The 12,541-nt window shown below is 44.0% G+C and overlaps 1 pseudogene; it reads left to right on the forward strand.

The window, feature by feature from the left end:
• The first annotated feature begins 11,519 nt into the window (after positions 1-11,519).
• LOC136317235 (large ribosomal subunit protein uL6-like) lies at positions 11,520-12,095 on the forward strand (annotated as a pseudogene).
• Positions 12,096-12,541: the final 446 nt, after the last annotated feature.

Raw genomic sequence — 12,541 nt, forward strand, 5'->3', positions numbered from 1 at the left:
GTCAACCGATACACCTGTTGGCCAAATGGTTTGGCCAACAAGGCCAAGTGGGATAGGAAGGTTCGCCAGAACCCTAGAAGGCCTATATAGGTCCGCAACTGTTTCATAGTTTCCGGTCAAAGTATGCTTGAACTTTGTCAATCGCCACCTCAGGCATCACCTTTGTTTTACCTGACCAAACAGCACTCAAGGACTTAACAGAGTAACGAGGTCCTTGGACCTTGTCCTCGTTGACAGCCCACCCCAGCCCATCAGGGCTTGTCGAAGGCCTTGGGCTGCCATTTTGAGATCTGCAAAAGAATCAGAGGTTAGCATCATGTCATCAATGTAACGGAACAATCGCACCATCTCAAGGTGGTTCCATGTGGCCAAATCTTGGGCCACTAGGCCATGACACAGAGTAGGATTATGCAAATATCCCTGTGGCAATATTTGAAATGTCCTTTGCTGGCCTTCCCACGTGAAGGCAAACTGCAGCATCAATGTCAATAGAAAAGAAAGCATTAGCCAAGTCAACTGCATACATAATATCAGCCCAGTTCCACTGACAACCAATCCATCAGCTCCGTGGTGTCCAGGACAGCAGTGCGCAGAGGCGGGGTGACCTTGTTCAGCTCTCCGTAGTCCACTTTCATATGCCAGGAACCGTTAGGCTTCTGGACAGGCCGCAAAGGGGAGTTGTATGGGCTGTATGTCCGCTGAATGACATCAGCTTTCTCCAGATTTAAAATGGTCCAGCCAATTTCCTCAAGGCCCCCTGGCAGGTGATACTGCCTCACTGACACAACTCGGGTTGCCTGGTGGAGGCGCAGGAGAGCACGGTGGGGATGCCCTCTCACCACCATCTTCACCACTCATACCCACAACTAGAATTCTCCCTGGGTGGTGCTTATAGCCAGCCCAGTTAGCACACTCACCTCCAGGGTGTATTCTGCAATAGGGGATATATAAACCTCATATGCCCTAGGAGGCAGTCTGCCAGTCCCCATAGTCACAGTGGTCTTATGAACCCATAGCTGATACCCCCCACAGCACTCTATGGTCACCAAAGGTCCCTGGAACAGGTACGGGTTGCCAAAACTCAAAGTAGAATCTGCGCTTGTATCCACCGAGGCTAAGATATGCTGGACATTGCAGGAGGACCGATAAATGGTTAATTCAACATGAGGCCTCTGGCCCTGGGCTCCTCGGCCCCTATCCCCACAGTCAGGCAGACAATTATCTAGAGCTGGCTGGACGCTTGTAAATCATGCCACACTTGACACCAGCTAATCTTCAGGAGCCCATCCTCAGTCCTGTGCATCGGGATGTCACTCCCCCTTCCCTTCCCATCTCGCAGTTGCAAATTCTCGCTTGCTTGTCCAGGGAGAACTGACCTTGGTGGCGCATATTCATGTTGCCCAGGCACTGCTCCAAGCTCTCCTCCCTGCACTGTAGCCAAGCTACCTGGCCCACCCCTTTTCTGTAGGTTGCTGGGACTTTCTGATCTAATTGCTCCAAAGTTCTCCAGATCTCTTCCGGCTGGGGATAGAGTCCTTCGGCAACATCCAGTTTGCCAGATAGGTTGCTACTGAATACCATAATGAGCTTGGGGGCCAAAATTCCGCCTGCTCCCCCACCCCCAGGCCGATGCCTCCACAGGGCAGGGCATTCCCCCGCACCACTCACTTCATTCTGAACACCTTGCTCACTGCGCCACTTGTCAGAGTCAAGAGGTTTCTTGGGAGGTAAGGCGAAGCCGAGAGAAAAGAGTGCACGAGGAGTTGACATGGGGGCAAGAAAGTTACAGAAGCTGCTACGCACTTTATTTCCAAAGGTCAGGTTTATAACATGCAGAAGAATTTGCACATGCACGACCCCTCTTTTGCTAAAGTAAACTATAGATAAAGCAGAAAGATATATAACTGAGCTGAAAGGAACGTTAAACTAGAAATTTTGACAAATTGCTGGAGACCAAATGCAGGCTAGGGAGAGGGTATAAAACTTTTGGCGGCCTCAGAAAGCTCCCTCGTTGACCCCATGGCTGGAAGAGAGAGACAGCAGCCACCATACCAGAGTACCTAGACTGTTTCCCTATTGGCAGGGAGAGTGTAAGGCTTCTAGGCTGTTTGAGGGACCATGCCCCAGGTATGCGATTTCTTAGTTCTTTGGGGATCTGTGTCCTAGAGTGTGGGGGGTCTAAGCATAGTTTGGGGCTCTGTTTCCTAGTATGTGAAGATATTGAATAAATATTTTGGGTCTGTGTTTCTAGGGTATGAGCCCTCTGAGGTACTTGGGAGTCTGGATCACAGGATGTGAGGTCACTGAGATGTTTGTGCTTCTCCGTCCCAGGCTTTAAAAACCTTGGGATGTTTGGGTGTCTGAGTTTCACTGTGTGAGGTCTCTAGGCTGTATCTCAAGCTGTGGGGCTTCTGATGCCCTTGAAGTTCTACTTTTTAGCGTATAACACCTCATACTTCCTAGTGTGTGCATGCTCTGAGCTGGTTTATCTTTGACACACGCTCTCTGAAGTCTTCGTGGATCCATTGCCATGGTTGTGAGGTGTTTGATATCTCAAGGGTCGGTGTTCCTGATTGTAAACATCTCAGAATCGTTGAGGTTCTCTCCTTGAATTTCAGGCCACGTTGCTGCTCCATGGTGTGTTTAGCTGTGTGCCAGGTTTCTGAGCAACTTAGCATGTATGTGCAAAATATGAGGTCAACAGATTTTTAGTACCTTGGCAGTATGCTAAATAGACAAGTAATTTGCAGAGTCTGTCTTTCGAGTTGTGAAATCTTAAAGGCTGATGGGAGCATTTTATCATACAGTGATAATAGCTGTTTGGGGGTTCTGTGTCCCAGGGTGCAAGGTGTCTGAGCTGCTTGAGGACCTTTGTCCAGGTTGTGGTATCTTTACTTTTTAAAATTAATTTTTAGAGAGAAAGAGAGAGGGGAGGGGGGGAGAGAGAGATCAATTTGTTGTTCTACTTATTTATGCATTCATTGATTAATTCTTGTATGTGCCCCGAGTGAACATTAAACCCACAACCTTGGCATAACAGGACGATGCTCTAAATAACTGAGCTACCAGGCCAGGGCCCAGGTCACGATATCTTTAATCTGTATTTTGTAAAATCTATATATCACGTGTGTTGTATCTGAGTAATTTGGATCTTTATTCATTGAGTGAAATCTCTGAGTTCTTCTGAGGCCTGTGGTGTGAGGTCTCTGAGCTTTTTAGGGATCTGTGTCCCAGATGTGAGGTCTCTAAGCTGCTTGGTGCCTGCCCTGTTTGGTAGGTTGCGAAATTTCCAAACTGATTTGTGTTCATTCCCTACTAGGTGTGAGGCCTCAAGCCCTTTGTGCTCCACCACCCCAGGGTGTGGGGGTGCCCAACCTTAGTTAGACTCTCCAGGAGGGTCAGCTTTTGATATTCTGAGGGTCTATGTCCTGGAGTATGGAAGCTTTGGCATTTTTTTTTTTTTTTTTTTTAGCAAGACAGAGAGAGACAGACAGGAAGGGAGAGAGATGAGAAGCATCAACTCGTATTTGCAGCACTTTAGTTGTTCACTGATTGCTTTTCATATGTGCCTTGACTGGGGGGCTACAGCGGAACCAGTGACCCCTTGTCAAGCCAATGACCTTGGACTCAAGCCAACGACCTGGGGCTTCAAGCCAGAGAGCTTTGGGCTCAAGGCAGCGACCATGGAATCATGTTGATGATCCTGCACTTAAGCTGGTGAGCCTGTGATCAAGCCAGATGAGCCCATGCTCAAGCCAGTAACCTCGGAGTTTCAAACCTGGGACCTCAGTGTCCCAGGTTGACGCTCTATGCACTGAACCACCACCGGTCAGCAGAGGCTTTGGCATTTAAAAAAAAATCTGTTGATTGATTTTAGCTAGAGAGGAAAGGAGGGAGGGAAGGAGAGACAGACAGACAGACAGACAGAAACATAGATCTGCTCCCGCATGTGCCCTGATCAGGGATTGAATCAGCAACCTCTGCACTTTGGGATCATGTTCCAATCAACTGAGCTATCCAGCCAGGGTAGCTTTGGCATTTTAAGGTTTTCAATCCTGGTTACTGTTTAAAGGTATGTTTCTGGTCTCTGAGTTGATTTAGTACCTATGACCAGATGTGAAGTCACTCACCTGTCTGAGTTTCTGTTCAGAATGACCACCCCCAATCACTTTGTGGCTGTATATCCTTAGATGTTACACATCTAAGGTTATTTGGGACATTTCATCATAGAATAAGATGTCTTCGAACTCTTTCTAGGACATGTCTCTGGGTGTTAAGTTTTCTATAATGCTTTTGTGGAAATTGGCCATGGAATGAGGATCTTTGAACTGATTTTTCTGTCCCAGGATCTGATGTTTGCATTCTTTAAGGGGTTCTGTGTCCCAAGGTCTAAGGTTTCAAATCTGTTTGAGATTCTGTGTCCATGGTATGAGAGGCGTAAGCCTGGGTGGGGTCTGTACTTACTACTGGGGGTTATGAGCTTTCTGTGGGTCTGTTTCAGGGTGTGTCATTCCTAAGGTGCTTGAAATCTGGTGTGTGACATGTCTGAGCATTTTGAGGATTTGTGTCTGTCTGGTGTATGAGGTGTCTGAAGTAACTGGTCATTCTCTTTCCAGGTTTTGAGATCTCTGAGATTTGGGCAGGTTTGTGTCAGGATTTGAGGTGTCAGAACTTTGAGGGGTTTGTATCTAAAGTATGAGGTATCTAAATTGTTTGCAGCTATGTTTCAGAGAACGAGGGCTGTGCTGTTGGGGATTTGTGTCCCAGGTTGTGAAATCCCTGCTCTTTGTTGGATCTCTGTCCCAGGGTGTGAGGTATCTGATTTTGGGAGGATTGGTATTCAGTCTGTGAGGTATCTGAGTTTTGGGAGCTCTGTTCATGATGGGAGGTTTCTGAGATTTTCATCACTCTATATCAGGATTTAAAGTTAGAACAAATTGGAGAGATGTTTCCATGGTGCATTATTACTGATGTGCCTAGATGCTCATATCCATGGGTGCGAAGTCTCTAAGATGTTTTAGTGTCTGATTTTTAGGGGGTGATGATTATTATAGTTGGGGTATTAGAAGGGATGAGCTGAAAGAATAGGAGGAATTTTTCTGAGAATGTGATGTACTTGTTCCAGCTTGGGTGATAATGTCAAGGTCTTTTTTGTGGGAGTGAGTGGCTGAGAAGATCGTTGGAAGAGAGGAGGTCTAGGAAGTGAGAGGCCAGGTCTCAGTGTGGAAGTGGAAAGATCGTTTAAGCGGAAATGAAATTACCAAGGTTCAAGGGAGGGGTGGTATTGGAGAGAGTAATAGTAATCTAGGAGCTAAAATTCTAGAGCAAAGAACTTTGGTAAATGACTTCAATAAATAGAGGGCTCTCATAACATGAGCATTAAAATAGATTTCAGGGAGAGTTGTTTAAAAGTATTCTCTGTACACTAAGGAGTTTAAAAAGAACTTTCCTATTGAAGAAGAAATGAGCTACTGTCATCACTTTGCAAAACCCTAATGAAATAATGGATCCAGGTAATAGCTATCTAAGACCACAATGTCGCAAGAGAATGAGCCAGTCATACATGCCTCATGATATAAGAACTCACAGAACCACCTATGAAGGATTCTTGCCCCCAAATTTAGCCTGTACCAGATCAATGTTTAGATCCAACTACCAGTTTATAGAAATCGAAGTGACAGAAGAACATATTGAACAAGACCATGAGAAGTAATCAGACTTTCTTCAGTTGTCTGCTCAAATGTTACCTCCTACATGAGGTCTGCCTTGACCATCTCATATTAAATAACAAGTCCTCCATATCTCTAACCACCTGACACTTCCTCTCTTTGTTTTTCTTTGCACTCAGTATGATCATTTAAGTTTCTTTTCTTTTTTTTTAAGAGAGAGAGGGAGAAAGAGACAGGAAAGGGAGAAAAAAAAGAGTGAGAAGCATTATCTCGTAGTTGCTTCACTTTAGTTGTGCATTGATTGCTTCCCGTACATACCCTGACAGAGAGTTCAAGCCTGGGACTTCAGTGTGAGCATCCTTGGTCAACGCTCTATCTACCGCACCATCACTAGTCAGGCTACACTTGCTCCATTTTAAGTGCTCAATATGTGGTTAATGGCTACCATATTGAATAGCGTAGATATAGAACATTTCCATCATTTAGAATGTTATATTGGACAGTGCTGATCTAGAATAACAGCAGAAAGCACTAGAAAATAAAAAAGAAGTTGGGTCTTGATTGGGTAATTCAGTTGGTTAGAGCATCGTCCTGATACGCCAAGGTTTTGGGTTCAGTCTCCAGTCAGGACACATACAGGAATCAACCAATGAGTGCATAAATAAATGGAACAACAAATTGATGTCTCTCTTCTTCTGACTCCCTCCCTCTCTCTCTAAAATCAACCAATAAATAAAAATTTTAAAAAGAGGCTGAAGAGGTAAAAGTCGTTGTCTCTGGGACTGTGATTTGGAGTAGGGAGGAACCGGCAGAAACCTTGCTTTTCACCAGAAGCTCCTCAGGATTGTGGGACTTATTCCCACGGTCATGAATTACTGGGATAAAAATATCTGAAGGTAAAAGGGTACAAGTTTTCAGTTATAAGAGAAATACATTCTGGGGGTCTGACATTCAGCATGATGACTATAGTTAACAATACTGTATTGTATACTTGAGAGTTGCTATGGCTCCCTTGTCTCAGCCATCAACATGCCATCCAGACTCAGGAAGACCCAGGAACTTCAGGCCATGTAGGCCATGCCACAGCGGCACTGGAAGCACCCAGGAGGCTTGGGTAATGTTGCTGGCTTACATTATCACAGAATCAACTTTGACACAGATTACCTTGGGAAAGTTAATATGAGGCATTACCACTTAAAGAAGAACCAGAGCTTCTGCGCCACTGTCAACCTTGATAAACTGTGGACCTTGGTCAGTGAGCAGACACAGGTGAATGCTGCCAAAAACAAGACTGGAGCTGCTCCCGCCATTGATGTGCTGCGATCGGCTACTACAGAGTTCTGGGGAAGGGAGGAAGATGAAGGGTGTTGGGGCTGGGGGAGCTCTACCCTTGCAGGTTGAAGCCACACGGAAGGAAGTTCACTCAATGTTCACAAGTGCTTTTCTCTTCGGGTCTGGGTGTAAGTTTTTTTGCATTTCTACCTCCCTACCTGTAGGGACCTTAGGCAGGTCAGAAACCTGCCTAACAAGGTCTTGGAGTTAAAGTTATGAGGGCTTTGGACAACTCTCTTGAAAAAAAAAAAAGCATGCAAGAGACACATAGAGGTGTTAGCCTATGACCTAATTTGAACCTTTTCATTTATAAAACGAGAATGCTAGCCTGACCTGTGGTGGCGCAGTGGATAAAGCGTTGACCTGGAACGCTGAGGTCACCGGTTCAAAACCCTGGGCTTCCCTGGTCAAGGCACATATGGGAGTTGATGCTTTCTGCTCCTCCCCCCTTTCTCTCTCTCTAACTCTCTCTTCTCTCTAAAATGAATAAATAAATTTTAAAAATTAACAAAAAAAGTGGTAAAATGAGAATACTACCTGTTGGAATTTCTGTAGGAGAAATCTGTCATGACGAACTATAGAGGATATTGGAGATCATCAAACATAAGGAAGCACAGAGGAAGAGACTTAGTTGATTTAAATAATGGGATTAAGAGGTGGCAGGAAGGTTTTTTTACTCAGTTAGATCCTTTGGATTTGCATCTTCCATAATGGTGCCTGGGGAGAAAGGTGAGGTGATGGGTTTTCCCGTAGTGTTTTCTGAAGACTTACAATATGGACGCTAAGGCCATGTATCTAAAACAGGTGGTCAGTAGTTGATAAAGAATTTTAAGACTTAATTTAACATTTGAGTCCTACTGGACAAAAATGTGTACAGTGTCTGAGGATCAGATGGAGTTCGAAATTTAGATCCAAACAGCTTTGTGACTTAGGCTTAGTTCAATTTTCTTATCTTTAAAATGTAGGTGAAGGCACCTACTTGAAGATCATGCGGATTAAGTAAAATGCAAAACATATATTAACAACAACAGCCTTGGCCAGTTAGGTTAGTTGGTTAGAGCACTGTTCTGATATACCAAGGTTGAGGGTTCAGTCTCTGGGCAAGGCACATACATGAAGTAACCAATGAATGCACAAGTAAGTGAAACAACAAATCAACGTTTCCATCTATCCCTCCCTTCCTCTTTTTCTCAATAAAAAACAACAGCAACAACAAAAGAAAGTTGCTATGAGAGTAGAGATTTAATATTCTCACCATATCAACAATAAAATAGTAATTATGTGAGGTGAAGGTTATGTTAACTCAACTTATTGTGGTAAACATTTCTCAATATCTACATCTATCAATCATCACATTCTACACCTTAAACTTATGCAATGTTATATATCAATTATATCTAAATAAAGCTGAAAAAAGAAGTCCCAAGGAAAACTTACTTGCCCAGCCCCCACTGGAGAGTTAGATTTTCTTCTTCTCCTTCTTCTTTCCTTCTCCTTTTCCTTCCCTACCCCTTCTTTTTTTCCCCATTGAGGTGAAATTCACATAACATAAAATTAACCACTATAAAGTGAGCAATTCAGTGGCAATGAGTATATTTACAATGTTGTGAACCGCCACCTCTATCTAGTTTCAAAACATTTTCATCACTCCAAAAGGAAGCCCTGTATCCATGAAGCGGTTGCCACCCCTGCCCTAGCCCTTAGCCCCTGAGAACCACCAGTCTGTGTTCTGTTTCTGTGGATTTACCTGTTCTGAAACCATACAGTATGCATCCTTTTGTGTTTGGGTTCTTTCACATAGCATAATGTTTTCAAGGTTCATCTGCACTGCAGCATGTATCATGTAGCATGTTCTTCATACCTTTTTTGTGACTGAATATTATTTCATTTGCATGTATATACCATGTTTTGTTTCTCCATTCATTTGTTGATGGACATGTGGGCTGTTTCTACCTTTTGGCTGTTGTAAATAGTGATGCATGCGCAGGTATTTGTTGAGTACCAGTTTTCAGTTCTTTGGGGGAATCTACCTAGGAATGGAATTGTTGGATCAGTTGTAAATCTATGTTTACCTTTTGAAGAACCACCTGTTTTCAAAGCAGCTGAATCATTTTACATTTCACCAGCAGTATGAGGGTTCCAATTTCTCCACATCACCCCGAGGTTGCCAGCTTGAGCGCGGGCTCATCTGGTTTGAGCAAAACTCACCAGCTTGGACCCAAGGTCGCTGGCTCAAGCAAGGGGTTACTCGGTTTGCTGAAGGCCCGCGGCCAAGGCACATATGAGAAAGCAATCAGTGAACAACTAAGGTGTTGCAACGAAAAACTGATGATTGATGCTTCTCATCTCTCTGCATTCCTGTCTGTCTGTCCCTATCTATCCCTCTCTCTGACTCTCTCTCTGTCTCTGTAAAAAAAAAAAAAAAAAATTCTCCACATCTTTCTTTGCCAGCATTTCTTTATTTAATTTTATATTTTTAAAATTATATTGCCTGACCTATGGTGGCGCAGTGGATAAAGCGTCAACCTGGAACACTGAGGTTGCCAGTTCAAAACCCTGGACTTGCCTGGTTAAGGCACATATGGGAGTTGATGCTTCCTGCTCCTCCCCCCTTCTCTCTCCTCTCTCCCTCTCTCTCTGTCTATAAAAATGAATAAATTTAAAAATCTAAAAAAAAATTGTTTTTTAAAAAAAATTTATTAGCCCTGCCAGCTGGCTCAGTGGTAGAACGTTGGCCTGGCGTGTGGAAGTCCAGGGTTTGATTCCCAGCCAGAACACAGGAGAAGCACCCATTTGCTTCTCCACCCCTCCTCCTCTCCTTCTTCTCTGTCTCTCTCTTCCCTTCCCACAGCCAAGGCTCCACTGGCCCGGGTGCTGGGGACAGATCCATGGCCTTTGCCTCACATGCTAGAATGGCTCTGGCCACTGCGAGAAACGCCCCAGATGGGCAGAGCATCGCACCCTGGTGGGCATGCCGGGTGGATCCTGGTCAGGCGCATGTGGGAGTCTGTCTGACTGCCTCCCTGCTTCTCACTTCAGAAAAATACAAAAAGAAAAAATTGTTTTATTATAGCCATCATAGTGAGGATGGTATCTCATTGTGGTTTTGGTTTGCATTCTCTAGTGACAAATGATGCTGAGTATCTTTTTATGTATTTCCTAACCATTTGCATGTCTTCTTTGGAGAAACATCTATTGAAGTTCTTTGCCCATTTATTTTTTTATTTTTTAAATGTATTTATTAATTTTAGAGAGGAAGGGGGAGAGAGAGAGAGAGAGAGGGAAACATCAATCTGTTCCTGCATGTGCCCTGACCACGACTGAACCCACAGCCTCTGCATTTCGGGATGGTACTCCAACCAAGCTATCAGGCCATTTAAAAAATCAAATTGTTTTTCTGTTTGTTGTTATCAGTTTGGTTATATTCTGAATACCAGACCCTTATGATTTGCAGTTACTTTCTCCTCTTCTGTAGGTTGTCTTTTTGCTTTGATGATGTTGTTTTTTGCACATTTTCAATTTTGATGAAATTCAATTTATATGTTTTTTCTCATTGTTAACTGTATTTTTTTTTTCATTTTAAAAATTTATTTATTGAGCCTGACCAGGTAGTAGCAGTGGATAGAGCGTCGGTCTGGGATGTGCTGAAGACCCAAGTTTTAAACAAAACCTGAGGTTGTCAGCTTGAGCGTGGGATCATAGACATGACTCCCTGATTGCTAGCTTGAACCCAAAAGTCGCTGACGTAAAGTCCAAGGTCGCTGGCTTGAGCAAGGGGTTACTCAGTCTGCTGAAGGCCCGCAGTCAAGGCACATATGAGAAAGCAATCAATGAACAACTAAGGTGCTGCGACGAAGAAATAATGCTTATCTTTCTCTCCCTTCCTGCCTGTCTGTTCTTGTCTGTCCCTCTCTCTCTCTTTCTCTTTCTCTATCGCTAAAATATATATATATATTTAGCGAGAGAGGAAGGGAGAGAGGGAGTGAGAGAGACTGAAACACTGATTTATTCCTGTGTGTGCCCTGACTGAGGACCGATCCTGCAACCTCTGCACTTCCAGATGATGCTCTAATCCAGTGGTCCGCAACCCCCGGGCCGCGGACCGGTACCGGGCCGTGGGCCATTTGGTACCTGTCCGCAGAGAAAGAATAAATAACTTACATTATTTCTGTTTTATTTATATTTAAGTCTGAACGATGTTTTATTTTTTAAAAATGACCAGATTCCCTCTGTTACATCCGTCTAAGACTCACTCTTGATGCTTGTCTCGTGAGTTCAACAATTATATTTTAAAATCCCACAGTTTTTACGCCAGTCGCATAATTTTATTTTGTGCATTTATCTGTCCCACCCTAAAGACCGGTCCATGAAAATATTTTCTGACATTAAACCGGTCCGTGGCCCAAAAAAGGTTGGGGACCACTGCTCTAACCAATGAAGCTATCTGGCCATGGCAACTGTACTTTTAGTATCATACTTAAGAATCCACTGTCGCTCTTTGTGGCATCTGCTGCAAGGATGAAGACCATTCACAGCAATCAGACTGTCGACATTCCAGCAAATGTGAACATCACTCTGAAGGGACGCACAATTATTGTGAAAGGCCCCAGAGGCACCCTGTGAAGGGACTTCAATCACATCAATGTACAACTCAGTCTCCTTGTAAAGAAAAAGAGGAGGCTCCGGGCTGACAAATGGTAGGGAAAGAGAAAGAACTGGCCACTATTTGCACTGTCAGCAGCCCTGTACAGATCATGATCAAGGGTGTTACACTGGGCTTCTAGTATAAAATGTGGTCTGGGCATGCCGACTTTCCCATCAATGTCGTTGTCCAGGAGAATGGTTCTCCTTCTGAAATTGGAAATTTATTGGAAGAAAAATTCACCTGCAGGATTCAGATGAGGCCAGGCATTGCTGTTGAGTATGTCAAGCCCAGAATGATGAGTTGATTCTTGAAGGAAATGATACTGAACTTGTATCAAATTCAACTGCTTTGATTCAGCAAGTCAGAACAGTTAAAAACAAGGATATCAGAAGATTTTTGGATGGCAGCTATGTTTCAAAAAAGGAACAATTCAGCAGGCTGATGACTAAGACCTAAGTTGTCCAGCAATAGAAACAGCATGATACTGAATGATTCCTCAGACTTATTTGTGATATTTTCTTTATTTATTTTTTTTACAGAGACAGAGAGTGAGTCAGAGAGAGGAATAGACGGGGACAGACAGACAGGAACGGAGAGATGAGAAGCATCAATCATTAGTTTTTCGTTGCGCATTGCGACACCTTAGTTGTTCATTGATTGCTTTCTCATATGTGCCTTGACCACGGGCCTTCAGCAGACCCAGTAACCCCTTGCTTGAGCCAGTGACCTTGGGTCCAAGCTGGTGAGCTTTGCTCAAACCAGATGAGCCCGCGCTCAAGCTGGCGACCTCAGGGTCTCGAACCTGGGTCCTCTGCATCCCAGTTCAACGCTCTATTCACTGTGCCACCGCCTGGTCAGGCTTATCTGTGATATTTTAAAGATTCAATAAAGCCAT

The sequence above is a fragment of the Saccopteryx bilineata genome, chromosome X, assembly GCF_036850765.1.
Source record: "Saccopteryx bilineata isolate mSacBil1 chromosome X, mSacBil1_pri_phased_curated, whole genome shotgun sequence".
NCBI lineage: Eukaryota > Metazoa > Chordata > Mammalia > Chiroptera > Emballonuridae > Saccopteryx > Saccopteryx bilineata.